The sequence below is a fragment of the Somniosus microcephalus genome, chromosome 6 (genome assembly GCF_052327205.1).
Source record: "Somniosus microcephalus isolate GS21.2 chromosome 6, FLI_Smic_1.0, whole genome shotgun sequence".
NCBI lineage: Eukaryota > Metazoa > Chordata > Chondrichthyes > Squaliformes > Somniosidae > Somniosus > Somniosus microcephalus.
Genome location: NC_140992.1, coordinates 100366442 through 100380503, shown reverse-complemented (window position 1 = coordinate 100380503; position 14062 = coordinate 100366442).

The window sequence follows — 14062 nt, the reverse complement described above, 5'->3', positions numbered from 1 at the left end:
TTTATCCTATCCAGTATCTCAACTACTTCCTCTTTCACTATGACTGTGGTAGCATCTTCTTCCTTGGTAAAGGCAGATGCAAAATACTCATGTTTTAATTGTCAAAAGATTTTCAACTTGTTCTATTTATAATCTCCATGCAGTGCAGGAGCTGAAGTGGTCTCAGCTTTTAATGTCATAGTATGAGGGCACAAGTGGGAGGAAATCCCAGCTATTTCCAAACATCATAAATGACCATTGGCTATACCAGTCTCGCCAATACATGAGGAGGTCAGCTCTTGGGTTAAATTTTGCTTCCTCCATATAACACATGTCCATCAATAGCGGTGGTTTCTAATAGCACTGGATTTTGTTAGCCCCGAGGAGGCGGGTATGAAGGCGGGACTGCCAGTAAAGTTGCAGAATGCCCCCAACCCGCCTCCGTGCCCTCTTGCCAGGAGACGGGAAGCCGTCCTGCCCCGGGTCACGTCTCCTTGAGGTGGGAAAGGGATTAAATCCTATTAACTGCCTGTTAACAGGCAGAAAATAGGATTAGCCCCATTTTTCCATCCAAAGTGCAGGCTTCCCGACCTCGGGGAACACCGCCAGGGTGGAGGAGCCGAGTAGGAGGTCTGCGGGTGTTGGAGGGGTCTGAAAGTGCAATGTAGAGGTGAGTGATTGGTGCAAGTGTGGAGTGGTAATTATGTAAGGTGAGTGTAAAGTGTTAGAAAATGTTCACTTACCTTTGTTTCTGCCTACAGCCTTCGGCCGCTGTGGAGCCAGAGTCCCGACATCTCCATTGTAGATTTCACAGATTGGCTGTTGGATCCTCCGAACCAACAGCCAGGTGATTTCTGCAAACTTGAAAGGTTTGTTGAGTCCTGAACACAAGGACTCATCAAACTACACAGAATGTCAGTGTTTGACAGCTTCACAGAGCTGTCAAACGCTGACATTTCTTCTTTCAAAAAATCTTGACAGAGGGCACGTCATACGTTGACGTGCTCTGTCAGTGACTTCCCCCTAATTGGCCTGCTGAGCCCGCTGGGTCAATCAGGGGAAAATCCCGTTGGTTGGCCAGAAGCTGATGGAGACGGGATTGAAAGCCGGCAAGCAGCAGTCCCGCCTCCAAAAGCTTCCCATTGACAAAATCCAGCCCACAGTGTTTGATTGTCATTAGATATAATTAGGTTCAGAAATCAACATCTTCATGAGCTGTGACAGCATTCCCACCATCAACTTCATTCACACTTTCCATAACTTCCGTTTGTGAACATCTACCCAAAATTAATACATTTTCTGACAAGTATTGTAAAGTTCTTAAGTAAATCTCAGTGGTGTGGCTTTTATTTCTGTTGCCATTATGACTTCCTGAATGGAAAATATCCTATGACTTAGAATTCAGTGATAAATTTTAACTTGAGCAAATTTTCCATCAAGGAAGCTGCATCAGCAAAGAACTGTGACACAGATTAGAAAATGTGTTGGTGGTGAATGTCACGGATTCTATGATGTCCTGGATGATGTATAACCTCAAAGTCACAGAAACTTTTATTTATTTAGAGTTTTCGCTCCTTACCCTACCATTTCCAATTCATGCTGGGATACAGTTAAATATGTATTGGTCTTTCATTCAAATAACCATTCTTATTGTGAAGCTTCCCACATTTGTTTACGATGTCGCTGCACATAACACATCATCTCCATCAATGTTCACACATGTGCATGTTTAGGAAGAGCTGATGGCTAGCAACTGGAGTACAAGCCCAGAGACAACAGCTCCAATCATAGCCTCCACCACTACGACAGTTGAGTTTGTCTAATACAGCACAGCAAGGACTGAACCTGGGATCTTCCTAATCTGTGTGGCTCCGTACTACGGCACACAGCATTTACCCACTAGGGCCAATTTGCCGAGGACATGCTTCGTAGAGGGGGGAACCTTACCCACAGGCGCACATACTGGAAAATTGTGCCCGTGCTGCCCATGACTTTCTATCCATTGATTTCAATGGGTGAGAAATCACTGGCAGTGCTTCTGCAATGTTCTAATAAATACAACTAGTGGCAAGGCTCCTCTGCTAGCAACAGGTTGGAGCGAGACCAGTATTTGGAAAATCAGCCCTATTTGAGTTTTTGGGAAATTAAGTGCGATTTCTTTAACATAAATATGGTATTCAATAGTCAGACAACTGGTATCTCCTGCCTCTCTTTGAGCTTGTTTAGATCAAGTTGTCCTGAAACTTATTTGTAGGCATATTGGATCTATTAGATACTTTAAAGACGTTTTGTAGTATGTCAAAAATATATCTTACATTGGAATTCAGTTATAATGATAAACTTAGACAGGTCTCTGAATGATCACCAGAACTGAATGATCAGTGCATCTGAAGGCACCATTTGAGCAGAGCTAGGAGCAGGCACTCTGGTACATTTGAGCAGAGCTAGGAGCAGGCACTCTGGTACATTTGAGCAGAGCTAGGAGCAGGCACTCTGGTACATTTGAGCAGAGCTAGGAGCAGGCACTCTGGTACATTTGAGCAGAGCTAGGAGCAGGCACTCTGGTACATTTGAGCAGAGCTAGGAGCAGGCAATCTGGTACATTTGAGCAGAGCTAGGAGCAGGCACTCTGGTACATTTAAATTCAACTTTTAGCCATCCTTCAAACATTGGCCTCGAAATTCGGGCGGGTGGGAGGCCTATGTTCCATATCCTCCATCTGCATGGTGAAGCCCAACACGGCCCCAATATTGGGCCTTGGGTCTCATTATAACAGGGAAAGTGAGGCTCAACAGCCCGCTGGCAAAGCAGAATGCAAGTGCGCAGTGGCCCTTGAGGAAGTGGGTCTGGAGTTCAGGCCAAGGGATCAGGGGGGGCCGGGATTGGGTCGGGGGTCGGTCCGAGGATTGAGAGAGTAGGCTGGCGGTCAGGAGAGGAGGTTGGGGGTCGGGAGTGGCGGTAATCGAGGTGCAGGAGCGGGGGTGGGGGGCGGGGGTGGGGGCGGAGGGGGGAAGCAGCTGCCCATGTTATTTAAATGCGGGCTGAGGAGGAGCTCTCCTGTTCCTCCTGGCTCCACATTCAGGTATCTATAGCCGCGATTTCGTCTACCTGGGCAGCTCCAAGGGCGGGAGAGGGTGGTGGCGGGGGACGACACCGCTGCTGCGTTGATCCCAGCGAAAAAGATCTTCCCCAATGGGCCTTGTTGGGCCCGCCCTGTGCGTTTCCCAGCCCAATTAAAAGGTGCGGGTCTGGTCATCGGATGACGCGATTCTTGCCGGTATATTTAAAGGGGCCATGGCCCCATTTGCTGACACCTGCAATTTCAGACAATTCAGTGCTGGCAGTGTGTGCAGGTCTGAAGTATGAGCTCCCAGCACTAAAGAGCAGTGCCTCACTTCTCTGATGACTCCCTCCATCATCTTGTGGAGGGAGTGAGAGCACATAGGGAGGTTCTCTTCCCTACGGACGGTAGGAAGAGGCCTCCTCAGCAGATGAAGGCAGCGTGGCTGCAGATAGTGCAGGAGGTAACGGGGATGTCAGTGGTGGTTCGCACCTGGGTGCAGTGCCAGAAGAGGTTCAATGATCTTATAAGATCAGGAAAAGTGAGTATAAAACCACACTTACCTTGATGCTGCTGTGCCTGTCACCCCAGCACTCTGCATTGCCAACCCTACTCCTGCACAACGTTACTCACCCTATCATCCCTTGGTCCATCATCCATCCCTCTCTCTCTTTCTACATTATCAGGTCCCCATCTTACTCTGCACCCCTCACAATCCGCCTCATCGTAATGCAATGACAGCAACTAACAACACAAAAAGAGGCAACTTGGTATTGGCAACCCACTCCATCAAAGTCTCCCTGTAAAGTCTCACTGCAAAGGAGGCAGCAATGGAGATTGCTGGGGTGATGGACCTGCCGGAAGTGGGGGACGGAGAGAGGGGCTCATTAGAAGAAGCTGGTGACAGAATTATTTTCCATACACTTGCATGCCTTTCATCAGTCACTCATATAGGATCTGATGTCAACAGAAAATGAATGCTCATCATGTGGATAATGGTATGTGTCTGCAGTCAACATCTCGTATATGTAACTGATGTCTTTACTCTCCCAAAGGTCCATCAAGAGCACTCACCTCCACTGTCCAGGAGGAATAGCAAGAAGACTCCTCAGAGGAGTCTCCTGCCTCGGAGGGTGCACCATCACCTCAGACAATGCAACCCAGCACCAGCACAGAGACACACACCTCGGTGTGTTCATCACGAGACAGAGTACCGTTATCACCTGGAGTCTCAGATCACAAGTGAGCAAGAGCAGATGGTGGAGACAGTCACAGCAGTGGAGACTCCTCACCGGAGGGTGCAGGAGTCTCCTAGCTCTGCCCAGCTGCATGCAGACACTGAGCCTCGGGGGTCATCCAGAAAGAGGGCGATCCTGGTGCTGCAGGAACAAGTGCAGGAGGCTCTGACTGGTTTCGCGGTAGCAGTGACTGCAAATGTGCAGAGAATGGAGGAGTCCTTCTCCAGCATGAGCACCACTGTGGCGCAGTCAATGGCAACTATAGCTTCCTCCATGGATAGGATGACCACCTGCATGGAGGAGACAATGCGCCAGTCGCATGAGAACATGGTTTCACTTCTAAATAGATGGTCATCTATGGAGGATAGATGGGCATCTATGGAGGAGAGAAACCAGAGGCTCATAGATGTCCTTTGTAGGAGGGATGTCAATATAGACGTGGTCCTCATGGCTCCACTGAAGTGCAGCAAGGTGCTCTGCAGCTACTTGCTAGCAGCGAAGTGCGGGTGGCCCATGAGAGGGGTGATGGTGGGAGGGGACATGGAAATGGGGGCCTCCTCGCCTAACTTTCACCCTCTTGCCAACCCCTCGGTCAGAGCCCCAGATGCCTTCCCAGACAGCGATAGCTGAGTCTGCCCCTGTACAGTCGCAGGAGGAGCAGACTTTGGCAGGACCATCACAGGCTCCAAAACCCAGAGGACAAATGCCAAAGGCATCTAAGCAGGTGCAGTAGGGAAGTAAGCCGCTACCTCTACATCTGCTGAAGCCACAGGGGTAGCACCATGTAGAAGCACCCAGAAAAGAAAGATCCCACACAAATAGACACAAGGGTAGTCACAAGGGTGTCTTTTTCATTATCACTGTCATCTTTATATTATATGAAATAGTTGTAATAAATCATTTATTTGTCATACTTTGCAGTCATTGCCAAATGTATGTGCTCAAATGAAAGTGGCAGAGTGAACGGTCAGGGCTCATTTCACATCCAGCAGTGGTGGTGAGAGTGAAATCAAGGGACTAGCCATTGTTTGACTGCTCTATGGTGTTGGTGTGGGTGATGCCAACCTGCGGATGCCTGTGACAGCCACATGTCTGAGCTGCATAAAGTTAGTTAAATGTGGCATTGATTAGGGCATCCCTGGCGTGACGGGCAGCAACGTGCTCACGTACTGGTCGCAATGGCACTGCTGGCTCCTCCAGGTCTTCGTCATCCTCATTTTCAATCTCATGGTGCTCCTCCTCGTCCTTCTCATCCTCCTCCTCCGATGAGGCTGTGCGCTCTGTGCCGTCTTCCTCATCCAGTGCCAATCCTCACTGCTGCACTATGTTGTGCAGGGCGCAGCAGACCACGACTATTCTGGAGACCCTGGCCGGTGCGTACTGAAGGGCTCCTTCAGGTTCTGTTGAGGCATCTGAAGCATATTTTCAGCAAGCCTATTGTTTGTTCTATGACACTTCTCATCCAGATGTGGCTTTCATTATATCATCTCTCAGCCTAGTTTGTTGGCCTCCTCAAAGGTGTCATGAGCCACGTCTTCAGGGGATAGCCCTTGTCTCCAAGCAGCCAGCCGGAAAAACTGTTTGGCGGAGCGAAGAGCTGAGGGACAGTGGACTGGCGCAGGATGTAAGAGTCATGGCAGCTGCCAGGGAACTTGGCGCACACATGTATGATAATCTTCCTATGGTTGCAGACCAGCTGCACGTTGAGGGAATGGAAGCCCTTGCGGTTAACAAATACTACTGGGTTGTGATGGGGTGCCCTGATGGCCACATGTGTGCAGTCGATGACGCCTTGCACCCATGGGAAGCCAGCTAGAGCGGCAAAGCTGAGCGCCCGCTCATTAACACTGGCTGCATCAGTGGCAAAATGGATTTAATTGGCGGACTTGTGAAAGAGGGCATCGGTGACCTGTATGATGTATCTGTGGGTGGCTGACTGAGATGCCATAAATGTCTGCTGCAGATGCCTGGAAGGAGCCTGAGGTGAAGAAGTTGAGGGCAAGGGTGACTTTGACAGCTACTGGGAAGGTGTGTCCATCCACTCCTCTGGACTGCAGGTCTTGCTCCAGCAATCCGCAAATGTCGGCGACGACCTGGTGCGATAGCCTGAGCCTCCTTTGGCACTGCTGCTCAGTCATGTTGAGGAAACTCATCCTCTGCCTGTAAACTCTGTGTTGGGGGTATCTCCTGTGGCGCGGTGCAGCCCTGGGCTGAAGCCCTCTGCCCTGTGCAGCATCAGGTGGTTCAGGAGATGCTGCTGCTGGTGTGGCTGGTTCTGCTGCTGCTGTGGGTGATCATCATCAGATTCTGAGGACCAAGGTGAGTGAGTATAAATCGTGCCCATTCTGATATTAGATATGGCAGCTGAAGTTGACAGAAGCGATCTGTCAATGGTGAGATATGTTGTTCCAAGGAGGTGACAGTGAATAGACAGTTTACTGCAAACACTTCTAAACTGCATAAAGCTGAAAAGTCTCTTCCAAATACTGAAGGCTCCAGCTTCTGTGATTGGAAAGTGAGCAGCTGTGAAATGATGGCTTTTATAACACTTTTGCAGCTGTCACCTATTCAAAGCAATGGAAAGTTGTTGAAAACCTTACATACTAACCTGACGTGATCCCCGAGCGACATGAACTTCGTGAATAAGTTGGAAAATGGTTAGTAGCTGGTAAAATGCTGCTAAAATACCTTTAAACACCCTCTTAATTATTTTAATTGGCTGACCCATCGCTTAGTGCTGGGTCTGCAAAGCGCAAGCATGCGAGCCGGCACTTGGGAAGCTTACAAGTGTTGTGTCCGTGTATAATAAGACACAGACTGCAGGAGAACGGTACAACAGGTGTTTACTCAACGTGGCTCACACAGTAACTGGTCTGTACAGATTACTACTCAGTGCTATATACAGGTGTCACACAACACCAGGTTATAGTCCAACAGCTTTATTTGAAATCACAAGCTTTCAGAGCGCTGCTCCTTCGTCAGGTGAAGTCACCTGACGAAGGAGCAGCGCTCCGAAAGCTTGTGATTTAAAATAAAGCTGTTGGACTATAACCTGGAATTGTGTGACTTCTTACATTTGTCCACCCCAGTCCAACTCCGGCATCTCCACACCATATACAGGTGTGGTCACTGCCGGTACTGCAGAATACATGAGCTGTAAAAGATAGTTCCCCCCTTAAAGGTAGATACATTACAATTCCTCCCCTTTTAGATTAACAGCACCATTACACTCATTTAACAATTAAATATCAAACTAATTACAATTAACACTTTTAACATGCAACATTAGCTGAAAATAGTCTATTTATATATTCAGTCTTTGGGGAGGCTTCCTGATCCTTTCTGGATAGCGCCTTTCCCGAGTGTCTTGCTCTTGGTGCAGAGGTGATTCTGGCCCCCTGTCATCGGTTGGTTCATCAGCTTCCGATGCTACTGTTTCTGGGGTAGATGCGACCTGTACGTTGGGTTCATCACCAAGTATGTATGGGCGAGGCATGGGGTTGACTTGTTCCTGTGACTCTAGGATCTGGTCAGCATGGCATCTTACGATGCTCTCCCCAACGTCCACTGTGTACATTAGTGGGCCCTGCCGTGTGCATATCGTTCCTGGCTGCCATTTTTCTGTTCGGTAGTCGCGGGCCAAGACTGGTTGCCCTACATTGAAGCTCCTTGTTGGCTTCTCATGGATGTGCTGGAATTGCTTACTCTCAACATCTCTTCGTACGCTTGGTCTGAGCAAATCCAGGCGAGATCTTAACCTTCGGTTAAAGAACATCATGGCTGGGGCCTGGTTGGTGACTGCATGTGTCGCATTCCGGTAGGCGAACAGGAAATTTTCCACCTTGTGCTGCAGCGGAATGTTGTCATTGTACATAGCCTTTATTGCCTTCTTAAAGGTTTGTACGAACCTCTCAGCCAATCCATTTGTGGCTGGATGATACGGGGCGGATGTGTAATGCCTTACCCCACTCTTTTTCAAGAACCTCCGGAACTCTTCGGACACAAACTGTGGTCCGTTGTCGGAGCAAATCTGTTCTGGCAAGCCATTCCTGGCAAAAATGGTCCGTAGGACTGCAATAGTTTTCTCCGTGGTGGTGGAGGACATTTTGATGACCTCAGGCCATTTCGAGTGCGCATCCATCTGAGCCGTCCGAGAATTTGTGCGACAGCACCGCTCCAATGCCGTAGGGTGACGCATCACATGCCAACCGAATTGGTAATGCTGGGTTGTAATGGGCCAATACCTCTTTCGATGTGATTAGTATTTTGCTCTTCTGGAAAGCTCATCTACATTCGTCACTCCACTTCCATGGCACCCCAGTTTGCAGTAGGGTGTTCAGTGGGTGTAGTATTGTAGACAAATTTGGCAAGAACTTATGGTAGTAGTTTACCAGCCCGAGGAACGACCTCAGTTGTGACACATTTTCCGGTGCTGGAGCCTTGACTACTGCCTCAATCTTCTCTGGGGACTTATGTAACCCCTCTTTATCGCTAACGTGGCCACAATACGAGATCTGTTTTCTAAAAAACTCGGATTTGGGGCGGTAACCTCGGAGCCCATATTCCTGCAACCTAGTGAGCACCTGCTCCAGGTTGGCAAGGTGATCACTGTCATTTTCGCCCGTGGCCAGGATGTCGTCCAAATAACTGGGTCCCTGGGATCCCTTGCAGGTCTTGTTCCATTGCCCTCTGCCAAATAGCCGGAGCTGATGCTACCCCGAATACCAGCCGGTTGTATTGGTAGGGACCTTTGTGGGTGTTGATTGTGAGGTATTTTTTTGATGCTTCTTCTACCTCCATTTGCAGATGCGCCTGGGCCAGATCAATCTTAGTGAAGCGTTTCCCTCCAGATAGCGAGGCGAAAATATCTTCAATCCGCAGAAGTGGATATTGTACGGTGTGAAGGACCGGGTTCACTGTTACCTTAAAGTCCCCACAGATGCGAACCTTCCTTGGTTCCCCAGGCGTGCTGCTCAACGACTTTATCATCACAGGGACGATGGATGTAGCCCACTCGCTCCAGTCTATCTTGGACAGTACACCTGAACGTTCCAGACTCTCCAGCTCTGCTTCGACGGCTGGGCGGATCGCATAAGGTACCGGTCTGGCCTTAAAAGATTTTGGGCTTGCGTTTTCTTCAATTTTAATCGTCGCTGTCATGCCTTTTAGTGTTCCAAGTCCTTGCTGGAACACTTCTTTCGTGTCAGTTAGGATCTTTGACAGTCGCCCAGGTGTGACGTCATCATCCTTTTTGTCAGCCACAGTCAGTGCCTGTATGGAATGCCAATCCAGTTGTATTTTCTGGATCCATTCACGTCCCAGTAATGGTGGTCCTCCATCTTGCAATACATACAGGTCTAGTTTTGGTGTTTCCTTACCGTTATATATAGCGGTCACCCTTATTTTTCCTTTGGGGTAGACTTTTTGCCCCGTGTACGTCTTCAAAATAATTTTTGTGTCTCTCAAGGGTATGTGTGAGAATAGCCACTCATAGTCCCGTCGGTTTATGACTGTTAGGGCTGATCCTGTGTCCAATGCCATCTTTACCTGGACTCCTGCTATCTTGAGAGTGACCCAAATGGTTTGGTGATCCTCCATTGTGATCACATTATGTAGTTTCAGACAACTCAGTTCCCTGCTTTCGGAGTCGTTATCACTCTTTTGTTCGCCTGAACTATTCTCCGTCATCTTATGTACCTTCTTGTACTTTTCTTTGGTAGGTTTCTTATTGCTGGTTTTCTTTCCTGACCTGCAGACTCGTGCTATGTGTCCTACTTTTCCACACTGTCTGCACACTTTGTCTTTGAACCAGCAATCATTCTGGTCGTGTGTTGTTCTGCCGCAGCGATAGCACTTCTCTGTTCTATATGACATTTCGTTTGTGCCATATTCGTGCGGTCTCTGTTGTATCTCTGCAGCGCCCCGTGCTGCTGCTTCATATGATACCGCAATGCTGAACGCCTTTTCCAGCGTAAGGTCCTTTTCAGATAAAAGCCGTTTCTGGGTTCCTTCACTTTGAAGCCCACACACAAACTTGTCCCTTAAGGTATCTGCCAGTCCCGCTCCAAACTGGCAGTGTTTCAATAGTTTGCGCAGTTCTGTTAAATAATCAGCATTGCTTTCATCCTTATGCTGGTTCCGTTTGTGAAACTTGAATCTTTCTGCTATCAGCAGCGCTTTGGGGTTTAAATGTTCCTGTAGTATCGTTACTATGTCTTCAAAACTCTTTTCCATTGGCTTCGTTGGGGTTAATAGATTTCGTAATAAATCATACGTCTTTGCACCCATTAAATTTAACAATACCGACGCTTTCTTGTCATCTGACACCTCATTTGCCTTGCAGTATACCTCTATTCGTTTGACATAAGTAGTCCAATCTTCGACTTCATTGTCAAATGCAGTGATACTGCCACTCTTCGGCATTTTGGGTGTGGTTTAAAATGGCGTCTCCCAATGGCTTAAAATGGCGTCTCCCGCGCTTTCCTTCCTCCCCCGCTACTGCCAACACCGCTCCCGGCGGTTCTCATGGCAATGGCAGCGCCCTGTAGGTTTCACGCGCTTGTCCTGCGCTGCTGCCAATGCCGCTCTCGGCGGTCCTCATGGCAATGGCGGCGCCTCGCGGGTTTCTGCGCGTCTCTCTCTCCCTCTCTTCGACACTGCTCGGCCCCTGAACACCGGCTGCGCCCTGTGCGCTCTGCCCTCTCTCTCTCTCCCCCGTCGACGCTGCTCGGCCCTTTGCTGTGCTGCTTGGTCGGGCTCTAGCCCGCCGCTGTCCTGGAAGGGTCTGCGCACTACCTGTTGCCAGCCCGTTTCGCTGGACCACCTCGACTGGAAAGCCAAGCCTGGCTCTCGACAGCCTCCCCCACAATTCTCGAGTTTCTGCTGGATGACTGGGTGGTTGCCCGTGGTCGACGCCTGAATCTCTGGCCTTGACCTTCAATCCACTGATCTCCAGGAATGAATCCCCGGGAGGTGATGCAGAGTTGCAGGTAGGTTCGAACTTGCCTTGTCGCCAATGTTGTGTCCGTGTATAATAAGACACAGACTGCAGGAGAACGGTACACCAGGTGTTTACTCAACGTGGCTCACACTGGAACTGGTCTGTACAGATTACGACTCAGTGCTATATACAGGTGTGGTCACTGCCGGTACTGCAGTATACATGAGCTGTAAAAGATAGTTCCCCCCTTAAAGGTATATACATTACAACAAGGAGGCGGGTTCAGAGTGGGATACTGCCCCGCTGTCAATCTTTTAGATTTTGACAGCGGACCTGCCTCCGAACCCACCCTCTGAGCACCGGCAAAATCCAGCCCTAAATGTGGAAAACTTACCTTGTAGGTCTCAGATGATCCCAAGGTCTCGCTTTCCTGAATGCAGGTGACCCAGATGGCTACATTTAACTATAGTTGTATGAATGCTAAAAGTTAACATGAAAAGAAAAACTAAAAGCTGTGTAAAGTGCTGGTGAACCAGTGGCGAGAGCAAGCAATTGCATTACCCTTGAATTTAATTTTTTGTATTCTTCTTCCCAACACAAACTGATCACCTCAACCAATGGGAAAAAAACATGCCAATAAAAAATGGTCTTTGACAAACAGGGTTTGATCCATATATCTGACTGATCCACTGTAAGCAATAATTGTTAAACACATTTCAGTTTTGCATTTTATGTTATAGCTTGACAACCTTAGTCCTCTGCTTATATAATGATATAACAGGTAGCAGTTATATGCTTCCTGTTTAAGTCTATAGTTTGATTGTGGTTTAGTATGAGGTCTTATTACCTCTAAATTACTAGGTAAAGAAGACTAGTCTTCCTCTGTGGTGCACTAGATTCACGTCTGTCTTACGTCTTTGAAACATTATCTGTATTCTTATCTTGTTTGTTCTCATTCACTGTCCTTGGTAACACCATGCATGTTTTTAACTGCTACACTCTAGGGGTAATTTTGTGAGCGTCCAATCCTGGTTTATTTCAAAAGCACACTTGCTTGCTGACAGGGCCATTTGGACCCAGGGCTACAATTCTGCAATTTACACTCCCAACTGTCAAGGCTCTAAGCCAGGAGGAGAACATTGTAATAAAAACATTCCTAACCATGGAGTACTAGAGGTGTAAAAGGCCCCCCACAGGTAAGACCAGATGAGGACATCGACGCCGAATGTAAGAATATCAATATGGAACCACATCTGAAGCCAGAAAGAATAGTACCCCAGATTCTTACAAAGGAGACCTTCATCAAAGTCCCTGAGATGCCTGCTGCCCACATGTGCACAACAAAGTGACACAATACAGCATCCTCAACATTATCTGTTGCACTATCTCAACTGCCCATTTTTTAATCTCCAACTCCCCTGATCTGCACCATCAGAACTAAACACTGGACAAGGCTGAAATAAAGTGCAGCCATTTTTGTTCCTTGTTAGTGATATGTGCATGTGCATTTTGTGCTTTGGTGCTTTGCCTTGGCCACAGTGTATGTTGTGTGTCTTCTGCAAACTATCCTATTACTCCTTCTAGGCATTTGCCCAGTGAAAGGAGTAAGTGCAGTGGCTGCTGGGTCTCAATAGGAGCTGATTGGGATTCAATTGGCCTGTACTTCCTCATGCCAGGCCGTGAGATAGCCCTGTAACTGTACCACATCTGTTGCTGCTGTGTCTAGCCAATTCTGCCCATTTCTATACTGTGTCCCACACTGGTATGCTTAAGTGCATGCTTGTGTGACAGTAAGTGTGAGAGAGTGAGTGTGTAAAGAAAAAGTAACAGGAAAAAGATGGAGGTAGCTCTGAGACACACAGATGACCCTCGCTTGCCCTCCCTGTATACTCGCTGTACTAATGGTTCTCAGCATGACCTCTTCAAGGGACTTTAGGTCATGAACTTGCAGTCCGTCCTCCCACATGAGTCCGCTCCCGCCTGTGATGTGCCACCTTGCCCTGCACACAGAGAAATAGTCTTGAAATATCAGAAGTGTTAGGATCACATGCAGTGCCCATCCTGCATCTCTGTATTTGTATGAGTAAATATACATGCATCACCTGGCTAGGTTTGGCAGAACAATTTTCTGTGTGCACATCTTTGAAGATATAAATGTCCCAATTGAAAGTAACAGCTGCAAAGTGTGATCTGCTATCGTCTGGGCCATGCATGTTAAGCAAGCAAACAGCTGTGAAACTTTCTGAGTGCTTTGATCAGGGCCAATGTGTAACAGATTGTCAGGACTATGTTGTGGCATTCATACTTTGCCCGTCTACTTGGTGTAAGGTACTGTTCGGAGGTACCGGCCCTGGCAGATTTTCTCCAGTTGACAAACTATTTCCTCATCTGCTCTTATTTATTTATTAGTATTAGAGATGGCATTCACACATTCTCCTCGCAGGAATTCTGCACCAACGTGTTGTGAGGTGGATGTCCTAGAGCGAATGGAGCAACCCAGATTTTGACCGCTTTCAGCAGCAGCACTTCCGTTGCTGCAATGTGAAGTGGATTGTTCGCCATGTACTGCTTCCTACGCTCAATGATCTTCAGGCTCTCTAGTATTTTGCGCTGCCAAAAAGAAATACCTGCCTTCAAATTGCTGCTGCAACCTTTCAAGTAGCCACTGCATCACCGGAAATCCCACCGTGCGAGATCCCAGCAGTAGGCGACTGAAGTCCAGAATAGCCAACCCCTGAAGTTCAGGCCATGCAGAGTGCAGGCAGTCATGTGGCATACTGTGTGCTATTGCTGAGCTCTAGTTCTCCAACAAAGGAAACTCCAACTTCAGATCTGTAATGAATT